This window comes from Pristis pectinata, chromosome 26, assembly GCF_009764475.1.
Source record: "Pristis pectinata isolate sPriPec2 chromosome 26, sPriPec2.1.pri, whole genome shotgun sequence".
Taxonomy (NCBI): Eukaryota; Metazoa; Chordata; class Chondrichthyes; order Rhinopristiformes; family Pristidae; genus Pristis; species Pristis pectinata.
Window position 1 is genome coordinate 30,962,674 of NC_067430.1, and position 12,707 is coordinate 30,975,380.

General features: G+C 49.8%; 1 protein-coding gene across 5 annotated transcripts in view; it reads left to right on the forward strand.

Annotated features, from left to right (window-relative positions):
* The window catches only part of phc2a (polyhomeotic homolog 2a (Drosophila)), a 199,285-nt gene that overhangs the window by 23,824 nt on the left and 162,754 nt on the right, over positions 1-12,707 (forward strand). For 4 of the 5 annotated variants that reach the window (XM_052039333.1, XM_052039327.1, XM_052039335.1 and 1 more), the window contains exon 2: positions 68-167. The gene's annotated coding sequence lies outside the window, so the exon portion shown is untranslated. Of the gene's footprint in view, positions 1-67; positions 172-12,707 lie in introns of those variants that run through there. The other variant, XM_052039331.1, reaches the window with a different exon arrangement.

The following is a 12,707-nucleotide window of genomic DNA, read 5'->3' on the forward strand; positions in this document are numbered from 1 at the left end:
TCAACAATAATCCAATGCCCCTTGAAGTATATAGCTCGGTAAAACATTTAATTCTGGTTTCTTGCAGGGTTTCTTACTGTGACCGAGGGATTTATTTGAACGATGTTCAGGAGCAGAATTGGATGTTGGATTCCAACAGGCTGTGTGGATGCTTTCAGAATCCAGATGTGAGTGAGTAACTTGTTTCCTGGGTTACTTGTATATGCATGGACCCTCTCTTCCTAAAGGCTATGGAGTTTAGAAAAACGAGGTGTGAATTTATTGAAACACAAGATCTAAAGGGGCACAAGAGAGGAGATGGCAATGTCTCCACTAGTGGGAGAGTCTCAGACGTGGCAACACAGTTACAAGATAAGGGGGCAGTTGCATAATACTGAGGCACCTGGGAATTTCAGCAGGTAGAAAGTGGTGGATCTCTGGAATTCCTTACCCTGAGGGTTGTGGAGACTGCATCATTGGGGTATTTAAAGAGGAGGTAGGTAAATGTTTGGAAGAACAAGGAATTGAGGGCTCTGGAGAACTGGCACAGAAGAGGATGAGGCCTAGGGCAGATCAGCCTGGATCACGTTGAATAGTGGGGCAGGTTTGAGGGGCCGAGTGGGCTACTCCTGCTCCTATTGTCGTATGTTTTGTCCAAGTCAAGACCAAGACAGTTACTGGGCTGTGGGAAGGAGGGAATTATTGAAGCCCTCCTCAATCTATGCCACCTCTGTGCAGTAGCACATTCTAACCAAGGACTTGGTTTTTGTTCTTGTGTGGGATGCGGGCATTGCTGGCAGGGCAACTTGTATTGCCCTATGAGCTGCAGCTCATGTGGTGAAGGGGCTGTTGGGGAGGGAGTTCCAGGATTTCAACCCAGTAACAAAGAAGGACCGGTGATGCATTTCCAGGTTGGGCTGGGGTGGGCCTTGGAAGAGGAGGTGGAAGTCGGTGTTCCCATGCACCTGAAACTCCTGTCCTTCTGGAAAGTAAATGTGATTGGTTGTGAGATGCTGTAGAAGTAACGATCCTGAGTAACTGCAGTGTGGTTTGTAGACGGCACACACTACAGGCAGAGTGCCCGGCTGGTGCAGGGGCTGAATGGTTGGGTAGAGTTGGGTGTGGAGGCATGATGCCTAGTTGGAATGGAATAAATGGGCACCAGTTAGCTATGTGACGGGGTGTCTAAGATTAATCACAGCTCCTGGCAACGCTGTGTTAAAATCACCCGGGGTTCCTCTTTATCAACGCTCTCTGGGTAATCTGATGGAAAGGTACACTGTACGGACATTGGACGTTGGGCCTGGGCCAGCCCTACTTGCCGTGGTTTTGCAGTCACTGACGGGCACTCTGTCACTTTACACAGGACAGATGTGCCTCTTGGTAACAATGTCCTCTGCCTGCTACCCCTGAAACCACTGCACTATGGTACACGCAATGGGAGAGGAGAATGTCGAAAGGTTACTGGGGTTGTGTGCAAGTTGGAAGTACTTTGGAGAAGGCAGTAACATTTAAGCCCGTGTTTGACACTTGCAGGGTGTGGGCAAGACGGAGACACAGTGCTGGTGAGGCTGTGTCGCTGCCGTAGGGTGCTCTGGTGTTAGAACGTGCTACACCTTGGTCTGATGATGCCTTGATGTCAGAGCCTCGTCTTGAATTAATAACATTAATGGAAAGAAATTAGTTACCAATAGATTGCGTTTGTAACTCGGGAGTCTGAGACGATGTCAGAGTCCTTGTACAGAAGCAGTTCAGGAAGGAACACTTGCCTCTTCCTCCGATCCACTCCACACTCGGGCTGTGCGCCGTCCATCGCCAGTAATCACTGACGTTGGTTCATTGTCCTCGGAGCTTGGATGGATTTAGTCCCTGAGGGGGGAGCTCAGTGTCAGGTATTTTGTATCCATGTGTAAATTTAACCAAAATAGGAACTTGGAAGCACTGAGGTTAATGAAGTACACATAAATACCATAAACCTGTTCTGTGTAACTGCACCAACATGTTGGGGTTAATCTCAAGCTTGTTGCTGAGTTTAAAAGCTCAGGGTTGTGTGGGACATGGTTTTGCATTCTACCTAGTGTTACTCTGCTCTTATAGAGAGTGGAATTGGTGGGGGGACGTGAGTGACATTGCACCGAGTTCCTGACCATTTGGCCACGTGGGTTAGGAGTGGCCTCTGTCCGATTATCCAGTCAGAGAGTCTGCTGAATCCCATGGACATGCTATCCCTCAGGTGGTTCCCCCTTGGCCTCCCTCCGCACAGACTCCTTCCCTCTCCCTGCCAGTCGTCTGAAGCTGACCCGGCTGGCTGCCACCACGGCTTCACGTTTGGCCGGAGCTGGATTTCTAGCTGTGCCGTTGCTAAGGACGCGTGTTTCCTCTTTCGTGTCACTGGTTCCACCCCAGTCTCTCTCGGCTGCTGAAATCTCCACTCCTACCTCGCCGCATCCTGTAGCTATCCTGATCCCCGCTCCCCACACTCCAGAACCGGATCAGCCAGAGCCCCAGTGCTCATTGACCCACACCACTCCCCATTAAGCAATGCTCCATAATGTCATTCTTGCGGCCATTTCCAAACCCTTCCGTGGTCTCTGCAAGCCCTGAGCTCTGTGCCATTCTGCCTCTGGCCTCTCGATGGTCCCCATTGCTTCGCCACTGTCCCATCAGCTACCTCTGCCTGCAAGAAGCTCCTTAAAACTGGCCCCAGATGTTTTATTTTGTTAAACATCACACATGTGGGGACCTTTCAGTAGGGGAGTGGAGTTGATCCTGCATTAAAGGTGTTGTATGCACACGAGTAGTGAACCAGCAGTGACTAGCCGTGTGGGCTCTTGATGCAGCCTCATTGCACGTGTTTTATCTGGGAATGCTGTCTTGTAGGGCCATGTTTCTGTGTGATTAAGCAATGGTAGATGGAACACCCTTGCTGGGACTGGTTGGGACATGGTGTCAACCACGTGTGTGGGCTTGCACAGATGAGGTCACGCCATGTTGTATGAGGGACCAACCCAACCTGGGCTGCCCAGGAGGTGGGGTGTGTTGGTTGTCTCCCACCCACCTGACCCCCCCCCACCTTCTCTCTCTCCCCTGCGCCTGCTCTTGATCTCGCTCCATCTGTCGTCTCCACTCTCCTCAGCAGCAGGAGCTTGTGGACAGACCAGCTCTCGGTGGACGGCCTGCTGTAGCCCGCAGCTGCCAGGGTCCTGGTTGTTGCCTTGGGGTGGGGGAGGTGGGTGCCTGGCAGTGCTGCCCTCGCTCTCTCCCCCTCCCTCCCTCCCTCCCTCCCACTTCAATGTGACGGAATCTCCAGCTGAGGTCTGGCCCAGTGCAGTTCTGTCCATTCCTGAAGTCTCTCCAAGGTTTAGCATCAAACCAGCTTAGTTGGAACGGGTGCTGGGTAAACAGTGCTGTTGTTGCTACATAAATCTTTCCGTGAATAATGGCAATCAGAGGGCAGTTTATATCTGCATCGGGGGTTGTGACCCAGCAGTTCTGGAAGTAACTGAAGCAGACGCCTGGCTTATTGTGTCTTATTTAGTCAGTCACGGGTATTGGTTTCAAAATGTTTTAAATAAACCAGTAAGGCTTTCCCCAGTTTTCTCTGTCCCATTTACTGATCTCTTCAACGTCTGCACACACGTCATGTACTGCTGATGCATAAGGCCGACGGGAGATGTGAATTGATCCTGTGTGAGGGATGGTACAGAGCGGAGAGAGACTTGTGCCCTTGGCACCAGAAGTTGTACATTGGCTCCTTTCTCCCCCAATTTGTTTTGAAGAAGGATGAAGAGGGATTATCATGCATTTGGGCAGGTACTCAGACAGGAAAGATGTAGAAGGATTCAGGTCTAATGCGGGCAAACGGGATTGTTTACCATGGTCAGTGTGTGTGAGTTGGCTGAAGGGCTGTGTCTGTGCTGTACCGTTGTATGTTCTCATAGAAACCTATAAATTTCTATCAGGATTAGACCGACTAGATGCAGGAGGATGTTCCTGATAGCAAGAGTCCAAGACCAGGGATCACAGTCCCCGGATATGGAGCATGTCATTTAGAAGTAAGATCGGGAGACATTTCCTCACCTGGGGTAATGAAGCACTGGAATTCTCCACCGGAGAAAGCAGTGGGGGCTAAGGCATGGAAAGTATTCAAGAGGGGTGGATGTGTCTCGATGCCAAAGGGATACGGGAGATGGAGGGAACAGGGCTGGAGTGGATGATCAGCCATGATGGTGTTGAACGGTGAAGGGTCAAATGGGCTACCCTTAGTCTGTTTAAAATCAGGACTTGTAGAGTTGAATTTGTTTGCACTTCTGGCTGGTAAACAGTTGGAACCCAGTTGTGAACCAAAGCAGCCGATAGCACAGGAGGCCATTTGGCCCCAGGTTTTTTGTTGGGTCTCAGCTGGAGGAAACCAACATTGTTTCCGCTTCAGTCCCGGTGCTCGTCTGTTTTGCCCAGTGCAGTGGCGATTGATCCAAAGCTCCTCCGAAGATGGTGTCTGCCTCTGGTGGAATACCCCATACCAGGGACTCTCCACAATGAAACCTCTCTCAAGCTCCTCATTTGCTCTTCATTTATGATGTTGGTTTCTGTTCCCTGGTTAGTGACTCCCTGAGTTATGTCGAGAGGTATACTGAAGTAAGTATGGTTTGTGTGGGACCGTGTCTACGGTGGGCAAAGTTGATTCTATTTAAATCCAAGTTCAGATGAAGGCCATTTAATTCATGGTTCATTGGAGTTATTTCCCAGCACAACCCTGCCCCCTCCCTCTCACCCCTCACCACAGTTCAACCCTGGGATTGCAGAACAGTCTCAAAATATTCAGTTCTGATACGTTTGACCTGCTGTTTACTAGTATAAGTTAACTGGTGGAAGTAAATAAGAAATGAAGGGCTTGTACCTTTTTTGAATATTTATTGGAACACCCCCCACCCCCAACTGTTCTGCAGGGACTGCTGAGTCTTTTCCTGTTCTGACAGCTTCCTGAGACTCTGGGAGATCTGGTTGCCTTGATAATTTGATCAAGGTGTCCAACATGTAGGCCACAACATCCCCACCCACTCCCAGCTGCTTGGGTAAGGAGTGGGAGATGGGCAGTTGGGAAAGGGTCCAATGGGGTTGGTGGGATCAGCTCCCCCACTGGTCAGGTCCTCGTGTCCTTTGTCACACTGAATCCTCTCTCCACCTCCCTCAGATACCCAGCTCCAGCTGCATCTGCCTACCCCCTGCTGAAACCCTCACCCACACCTCCAGCTCAGTCCTGGCTGCCCTTCCTTGCTCTACTTTTCCTGCAGCCTGACCTGCTTGCACCAATCCCATTCTCCCGTCTGCCCTGCGCTCACCGACTCCTGGTTGAGCATTGCCTCAATTTTAACTCTCACTCTCGGTCTCCAGTCACTCAGTGTCCTCGCCACCCCCACCTCACCCCACCCGCATCACCACAATGTTACCTTCACCCCCTGCTCTCAGCACCTTGCTGCTCACGTCCGTACTCACTGATCCACTGGCGGCTGTGCCCCGAGCTCTGGAATCCCCTGCCTTCACCACTTCACCTCTCCACCTTTTGATATGTGCCTTAAACCCAGTCCTTGTGGCTGGCATCAGTTAGTGTCTGACTTGGTCCCGGGATGGTTTGCCACATGACAGCAGCCAGATTATCTGTTTCATGAAGTGTTGGTTGAGGGGAAAAGCATTGGCCCTGCGTTAGTGGGGAGAACTCCCCCCACCCCCTCTAATTTTTTTACCGTGCCACCCAAGGTGGGAATCGGGGTCTTGGTGTGGTATCTCATCTGAAAGTTGGAACCCCCTGATCTAGCAACATTCCGTCATTCCCTGGAAATATTTAGCTTGCATTCTTTCATACCTAACTCGCTGCGGCGGGACTTGAACCCGCAGCCTACTGGCTCTGAGCTGAGCAAGCCACACTGGAGGGGGGGGGGACACATGGTGGGAAGGATCTGAGGTGTTCACGTGAACGATAGGGTGGAGCATCTTTGTCTCCATGTTGGGGTGTGCAAGAAGCTAGGTGGCGGTCTGCGGCTGTGTCCCCCAGCTAGCGATCCTGTCAAACACCAGAGCCTGGCTGAATTTGTGCCCCTGTTAAACGGTGACACAGCTGGTTTCAAAAATGTAAAGCAGCAGCTGTAGAACGAGCTGATGGCTCTGGGTGTTCTTGCTTTAAATGACGGCATTTCTCCAAACAATGTGCACGGTATTAAAACGTAATGATAGTAGAAGAGGAATCTGTGACAGTAATTACTTGCTCATGACATATTTGTGTAAATGAACAAAGATCGTGCGTGACCTCCAATGGCACATTATCTGCTGCCAAAACAGACTCTCAAACTGCTGAAAAGACTTGTTTTTGAGTTTATTGCAGCTGAACAAAGCATCTATTTACATTAGGAACAGGACAAAGAATCTGAAATCTCTCTTGCAACCAGTTATTTCTTGGCCGTCATACATAAAGGGTTGGCCTCTTGCAGAAGCCTTCATAAAATCGGACAGCTGGCTCCATGCTGGTTAATTAATGCTTTGTTTCCCGATTTAAATGGACAAAGCTTTTAGCAGCTCGAGTGTTTTCCTGATTCCTGGAGCCACATGAGGTAAAGTTTTATTTTCCTTTGGCAGTTGTCCAGACAGCGACTGCTCGCTTGGTTTCTGTCCAACTGCTTTGCATTTTGTCGCTGGAGTGCTTTATCTTTTGGCCATTTTATTTCATCAATTCGTATGATAATTATTACTGTCAAATTATATTAATTAATTTAATGACGGAAGGGTATTTGGTTCTATTTCAGCCCTTCTGCAAAGCAGTACGATGCACAGTCCACTTTTGTTTTGGAGCACTCACCTGAATTGTATGTGAAATATTGTTTCTCATTCGGTGAGGGAGTGCAGTGTCTGAGTGAATGGTGGCACCGACATCAGGTGAAATGTAGACCATGTCTTAACCATCCTTGGCGGTGTCGCTCAGTGGAAAGTCTGCTCGTTTAAGAGTTGGAGGTCTCGGAAGGTCAGAGACCTCGTGTGGGCTCTGGGAAATGCTTTTGCTTTGGAGCTGCCGCTTTAGGGAGGTCAGTGGGTCACAGTGAAGAGGAGGGGTTGGGGAGGACTTGCCTCTGTGGGGAATGGATTTTCAACACTGCCTGGGTTTAGAAGTGTTGCAATTGATTGAGTGACTGTCTGTTACTGAAACCCTTGGACACTGATTTTTAAATGGAAGCTATGCTTGGATGGTCTGTATTAGACTGTCCATGCTCCTTTGGAGAGGGTGCAGAAGAGGTTTACCAGGGTGCTGCCTGGATTAGAGGGTATAAGCTATAAGGAGAGGTTGGACAAACTTGGGTTGTTATCTCTGGAGCGGCGGAGGCTGAGGGGAGACCTGATAGAGGTTTATGAAATTGAGAGGCGTAGTCAGGGTAGACAGCCAGAATCTTTTATCCAGCCAAGAAATATCAGATACTAGAGGACCTGCATTTAAGGTGAGAGGGGAAAAGTTTAAAGGAGATGTGTGTGGCAAGTTTTTTTCAAAGAGTAGTAGGTGCCTGGAATTGGCTGCCAGGGGTGGGGGTGGAGGCAGATACGATAGCGGTGTTTAAGAGGCTGTTAGACACATGAATATGCAGGGAATGGATCATGTGCAGGCAGAAGGGATTTAGTTTAATTCGGCATCGAGTAAGGCACAGACATCGTGGGCTGACGGGCCTGTTCTGTGTTCACAGATGGGTGGGCAGATGTCAGGTACTGGCACTAAATGGGCATTATGGTCTGTGCTGAGGTTGTTGGGGAAGCTTTTGGACGAGATGTTCGGACCACTGTCCATCACAAGATGCACCAAATCTGCGACCTCTACCACCATGTAGGACAAGGGCAGCAGGTGCTGGGGAGCACCACTACCTGCAGGTTCCCCTCCAAGTCGCGCACCATCCTGACTCGGAAATGTATCACCGGCCCTTCTGGGTGTAAATCCCAGAACTCCCTGCCACAGCACGGTGGGAGTATCTTCACCAGAGAGACTGCAGCAGGTCAAATAAGGTGGCTCCTCACCCCCCTCTCGAGGGCAGTTGGGGATAGGCAATAAATGCTGGCCTTGCCAGTGATGCTCTTGTCCTTGCAGAGATTTAAAAACAATTCCACTGCCCTCTGGAAGTAACTTTTCATCCTGTGGGAATACTTGGAATCCAGTCTCGGCCAGCTCTGCTGCTCTCTTATCTCCCCCGCCCCCCCACGCCCCCATCTCACTGTCTGCCTCCACTCTCACTGCGCCAGTGGTAGCTCTTGCTCTCAGCTCCTCAAACCTGGGCTGAAACTCAATGATCACAAAATCAGTCTGCTCTAAAGTTTCCTGCAATCACCTTGTCCTTGTCTCTCCTCTCGTCCCATTCTGACCTCTCTGTCAGGGAGCACCCTCTCGCTCCCAACTCAGGGTTGTTGGGACGAGTTTGCGCTCTGTTCTGTTGAAATCTGGGCTGACGCTCTCGTGCGGTACTGATGGAGTGTTGCACTGTCAGAGGCAGTGCTTTCAGAATGTGATGTTAAAATGGACCCCCATCTGTTCTCTGGGGATGTGATAAATTCTGGTAGAACAGTAAATGGGCTTAACATATGAGGAGCATTTGATGTCTCTGGGCCTGTACTCGATGGACTTCACAAGGATGAGGGGGGAATCTCATTGAAACCTACCGGATATTGAAAGGCCTGGATAGAGTGGAACACGTGGCCACTCTTTGGTGTTCTGGGACCAACACTTGTACCTCGGCATCACGAAAGCAGATCATCTGATTGTTATCACACTGTTTGCGGGAGCTTGCTGTGCACAAATTGACGACCGTGTTTCCTGCAGTACAACAGATGTTTGTTCAAGTGAACCTCAGTGTCTGTAAAGTCTTGTGGACATCTGGAAAGGGATGTGAGAGTGGCTGTAGACACACAGGATATCTTTGTCTCCACGCTGAAGGTGTTGAATTGGAGCAGGAGTAAGGCCATTCTGCCCTGAACGCCTGCTGCACCATTCTGTCAGCACCACTCCTGCCCTATCTTCAAATTCCTTGCCCACAGATTCTGCCGTCCATCAATGACTGAGCCTCTACAACCCTGGGGACAGAGATCTCCAGACGAATGAATTGGCCACTCAGCCCCTTGACTTTGTTCCACCATTAATGAAATCGCGGCTGATCTGATTCCAAAGATTCGCCACCCTCTCCTTGTCTCAGTCCTGAATGACCTTCCTCCTATTCCAGGGCATGACCCTGGTTCTGTACTCGGTCAGGGAAAACCTCCTTCCTGCAGCCAGGCTGTCGAGAGGTGGCTCGATGTGCAGAACAATTGCAGATTGTTGTTGCTAGTGTAATGTCCAGTTGCTGCTTCGAGAGCAAACTCCCAGCGCTCTGGTAACGTGCCAGAGTCCCACAGACTGCCAAACAGAAAAAGCAGTGGATTTTATTGCTGCTGCTTGCTTTTTAGTTTTGCTTGTTTCCGATTACCCGCGGCTCTGGGCAACTCGCACAACTTCCTGGATTAGAACTTCCAGGTGCTTTGCATCAATTATGTTCATTATCCACACCTCCTGAGTCAGTTTCATTTTATTAGCTTAGCACTGGCGTGTATTCAAAACTGAGCACAGTCCTGGAGCCCTCCATTGTGGTTTGGTCAGTGGGCAGTTGCCCATTGTTGGACCCAAGATTTGGTCTGGGATATCTTGGTGTCGCCAGCAGTGCTGGGTGACTGCCCAGAGGCCTTGCCCATCGACAGTGTGGTCCCTAAACTGTTGAGGAAGTGGTAGAGGTGGGTATAGTAGCAACATTTAAAAGACACTTGGACAGGTACATGGATAGGAAGGGTTTAGAGGGATATGGGTCAAACATGGATAAATAGGGCTAGCTTAGATGGGCATCTTGGCTGCCATGGATGTTTTGGGCCAAAGGGCCTGTTTCCGTGCTGTATCACACCAGTTGAAGGTGCGATCCCCAGAGCCCACGTTGGAACTGCTGTCACCTCCTGGGTACAAGTGTCCAGTGCTGGTGGACCCGGGTGGAGAGGTCAGTAAGGAAACGGCAAGTACAGTAGCCTCTGTGTCTTTCAGTGTGACTACAAATACAGTATTAGCTTGTGTATAGTTGAGACAAAACTTGTTTGGGTTGTAAATTTGCCTCTTGCCGCAGTGTTGTTCAATCCTGTGGTACACAGTTCCCCTGACTAATACCGTTTGAGGGGCCCCTCCCTTTTTGTGAGTTGCTATCACTTGGAGAATGAAAGGAACTATTTTGGGAGGGATCAGTTTAAAACACTTCTCAAGGAAACACGAGGTCTCTGGGTGATCAATTTAAAATTTAAACTTGAAGATAACGATATCCTGTTGCTGTAGCACTATGCAGTTGGTGCTTCAGACACGTGGCTAATTGGGGATCCAGATGTAGCTAATCGCATTTCTAACTGGAAAATGAAAGGTGTGTAGTTAGCACGGTCATTAGCCCTGTGATCTTGGGACCAGATGTGTAGTCGGGGCGTATGCACCAGTAATCGGGGCCTGCACTTCACATCTGCAGATGCATTCACACCCCACCACGGGAGTGGGGCAGTTGGTGTGCAGTTATTTCAATAATCCAGAGTTAAAACCTAGTATCGGTAGTGAGAATCATGGAACTACCTGGTTATGGTAAAATCCCAGCTGTTCACTAGAACCCTTGAGGGGAGGAAATCTGCTGTCCTTGCCTTAACCTGGTCCAGACCCAACAGCAACGAAGCCAACTCTTAATTGCTCCTGAAATATTTAGGGGCAATAAGGAGGGGAAAATACAAGCTGGGCCTTGCTGACAACACCACGTCCTGACAGCAAATGAGAACATGAGCATTAGAAATGGGCATTTAACACAGGATGTCCGTAAATCCACTCACCCATTTCCCACATCTCCTGGCTGCCATAGTCCAGTGAATGAGTTCGTTCTGGGGCATTTATTGTACACCGTTGGGAGAGCATCGCGAGAGCGGGTTTCTCTATCATTTCTCTGGCTTTTTGGGGTGGATGTGGCGTGACTCTCAGTGAGGTGTTCTCTGTTGCTGCAGGGTTACTGCCAGCTGTGCAGAGGTTTCTGCTGGATTGCTCCTGCAAGGAACATGCCACACTTCCCTGGAAAACTCTTGCATTTTGAACACTGCATTCAATTCACTGTAAATGCTCAATCTTTTCTCAAAGTCGATAAATACTTTTTTTTTTGAAGATTAAATACAGAGTCGGTAGATGTCTAAATACCAAGGTTGTTGTAGCTCTGTGTGAGTCTGTGGAGCAGGGAAAATATCAAAAGAAAAGTCTTTGCAGGATCTTCGAGAGCAGTTACTGTTAGCGAGCTCAGCATTGATGTGGAGCCTTGGTCATAATCATACAGCACGGAAACAGGCCCTTCAGCCCAACCAGTCCATGCTGACCAAGATTCCTATCTAAGCTAGTCCCATTTTGCCCACGTTTGATCCATATCCCTCTAAACCTTTCCTATCCTTGTACCTTGTACATGGATCATGTACCACGGTCAGGTAAAACTGCTACTCTGCTGCCTACACTTCACTCAAAGTAGCCAAATGACGTGGGTCAAGGAGCTTTGACCTCCACTGTGGGTGACCTCACGACAGTGGTCGGGGTGAGCTCTCCACGTCAGTGGGTAACAGAAGCCGTTGTACAGGATGTCAGGGGGAGGAACAGAGTGATCCCAGGACATGGACTGATCATCACCACGCTCCCCATTCAGACCAATGCAAAGCTCTGCCTGGATTGGGGCTCCGCAATGCTGGTCACTGGTAGTTCCCCACCTGTGCTCAGCAAGATGCACCAAGCACGGTATTGGGATGAGGGGTTGGCCATTTGGGACTGAGATGCGAAGGGACATCTTCATGACCAGGGACAATAACAACACTTAAAAGCCACTTGGACAGGTACATGGATATGAAAGGTTTAGATGGATATGGGCCAAACACAGTCAAGTGGGACTAGCTTAGGTGGGCATCTTGGTTGGCATGGATGAGTTGGGCCGAAGGGCCTGTTTCCATGCTGTATGACTCTAATCCAACTTGGATGGAGTGGGCCTTTCCCTGACCTGGGTGGGCAGCACATTTCCCAGCTGAGCCCTCCCAGCCTTTCTGCTGCCCGGTGAGTAGCACTGAGCATGTACAACGGTCCTGGTGAAGCTGGTTTGGTTTGAGTGGATTTTATTTGGTGAAGTTAGCGGTGCACTGGGACAGTCTGGGTAATGTGTTCTCCTTGCGCCCTGCTGCCTCCAGTAATCCATGGGGTAACCCAGGTTCCACCATCCTCTGTCCAACCCACAGCTTCCTTTCCCTTTGTTTTGACCAACCTATCAGGGCTGGAGATGTAGCTCGCTGGCCTCTGTAACGCTGCTTTTAACCATCATTTCCCTTTTCCATACTCGAGGGGCCTGCTGGTTACTTCAGAGTAACAATGGATATTCATTGGCTTTCCCGGAATCCTCACCATAAGTTCACTTCAGAGATAATTCTGACAGATCGTGTCTCTTTGTTCCTCTCTCAGCTCAGTTGGATGGCTCTGGAGACTTGCCCCACGGTGACCTCTTTTTCCCCCCCCCCCCCCCCCCACCTCGTTGTTCTCCTCTCCTCTCCTGAACACGGACTCTAGTTCACAGTCCGCGGCTTCACCACTGACCTGCTGACACAAGGTGTGACATCACGGGCAGGTGGTGATGAACCGCTGCAGGTCTTCCTCC